This window comes from Carlito syrichta, unplaced genomic scaffold (assembly GCF_000164805.1).
Source record: "Carlito syrichta isolate Samal-C Ts95f unplaced genomic scaffold, Tarsius_syrichta-2.0.1 Scaffold311553, whole genome shotgun sequence".
Classification (NCBI taxonomy): domain Eukaryota; kingdom Metazoa; phylum Chordata; class Mammalia; order Primates; family Tarsiidae; genus Carlito; species Carlito syrichta.
In genome coordinates this window covers 343,818-346,028 of record NW_007255649.1, presented here as the reverse complement: position 1 = coordinate 346,028, position 2,211 = coordinate 343,818, and positions in this window count along the sequence as shown.

The following is a 2,211-nucleotide window of genomic DNA, read 5'->3' as shown; positions in this document are numbered from 1 at the left end:
CGACCTGCTGGGCTCAGGTGATCCTTCTGCCTCAGCCTTCCAAGTGGCTGGAACTACAGGTATGTGCCACCACACTTGGCTAATTTTTTGATTTATTGTAGAGATGAGGTCTTGCCAAGTTGCCCAGGCTAATCTCAAACCTGTGGGCTCAGACAATCCTCTCACCTCAGCCACCCAAAGTGCTAGGATTATAGGCATGAGCCACCGTGCCCAGCCCAGTCACCTTTTTAAAAGGCACAGTTTGTTTCTGGCTCAACTATGGAAATCGAATCTGTCTTACTGACCCCATCTGGCAAGGATGAGTTCACTGGTCTCATCTGTGATACCAAAACCCACCCTACAGCCAACCTCAGTCCTGGCATCTCTGTGTGTCTCTGTGAGGTATGTCTAGTTTATATTTCTTTTTGATAACAATCATCATGTGAAAAGATTCTAGAGTTGTTGCAGGTCTTCCTTCACTCTTTGTGAAAATGCTAGAATCTCTGCTTTATAAAGCAGTATCAGCAACCAGTCCTTCATGGGTGTGGGAGTAGGGGAAGACCCAGCAGAAAGCAGCAGCTGACCATCATGGTAGCTTAGGGACTGTCCCTCCACAAACCTTAGAACAAGAGGGTCTGAATAAGAACAAGACAAAATATATGAGGCTATCTAATATGTTGGAGAAAGACAAATTTCCAGAAAGGTGAAGACATTTCCTTCTGTATCCTTGGGGTAAAAAAACAAAAACAGGTAAGGGGAAGTGATTGGCTTCATTAATCCAAGAAAAGACACAGAAGGTACAAAAAAATATTACTTTGCTTCAAATCAGTTGAATACTAATCTCATTATGCAGATGAAAGGCCCCTGAGAATGCTTGGCAGTGGCCTTTACATGCACTTACTTGAAATAATTAATTTAGCACAATGGTTACCTGGTCCACCAGGGGGAGTGAGGGCGTTAGAAGCCCAAACTTCACCCACATGCAGCCTGCTTATGTAGTTAATCCTCACTTGTACCCCACATCTCTATGATAAAAAAAATAAAAAATAAAACCATTTTAAAAACTAAATAGTTTAGGTCTGAGGAATAATGACTAATCTGTGAGTCTATGCCTGATGATAAAGAGGAACAGTTATGATATGGAGACAGTGTTTGAGGAAAACATCAGAAACAATTAGAACACATGGAAATGTACAAGAAGGCTGATCTGCATTCTGGTTTCATGTCTTGAGTGGCCTTTTTGCTAAAAGCCCCCTGAACTAGTTTTGTTTAGACTGGGAGTCACTTTTGAAATGTTTCTTTTATCAATTATCAAAAGAATGACAATGCTGAGCTCATCTGATAAACACATCTAATTTGACTACTTTTTTTTTTTTTTTTTTTTGAGTTGGAGTCTCACTCTGTCGCCCAGGTTGGAGTGCAGTGGCCGTTCCTGGCCACCGCAGCCTTGACCTGCTGGGCTCCGGCGATCCTTCCGCCTCAGCCTTCCAAGTAGCTGGAACTACAGGCGTGCACTCCCACGCCCGGCAATTTTTGATTTATTGTAGAGATGAGGTCTCGCCAAGTTGCCCAGGCGGGTCTCAAACCCGTGGGCTCAGGCAATCCACTCACCTCAGTCTCCCAAAGGCACGGGATTACAGGCTGAGTCACTGAGCCCGGCTTAATTTGATTACTTTTAATCAAGTCCTCACACCCTGGGATAGTCATAATGATGTGTATAAGAATCCTTGAGGTGGCTGGAACATGACCAATGTGCACAGAAAATTGAGTTTGTCTATTGGGGCTGGCAGTATTTTTAGGAAGGTCGTGAATTACAGATGGGAACTTTTATAAACAAATTGCTACCTAAATAGCAGTGCACTGCTGCAGCTCTTAAAGCTGTTTTCTTTGCTTCCAGGGACCACTGTTTATAGGCTTCAGCTGTAAAGGAAAGCATCACAAAGTGGCACAGGTCACATGGGTCAGTGCCATGTTTTAAGGTGAAAGGCACTGTTATTTTAAAGTCTCTGGCCTATCTTATTATTAAAGTCAGTCCCTTTTACCATGTTCAAAATAGTCTAATTTTGTTTTACAAAAAATATAAGGCCTTTGTAGCTTCGATTATTTTGTTGGAAGTACCAACACAAAAAAATCAGTTTTGTTATAGACATCAATTTTATTTTATTTTATTTTATTTTTTTTGAGTTGGAGTCTCACTCTGTCGCCCAGACTGGAGTGCAGTGGCCGCTCCCG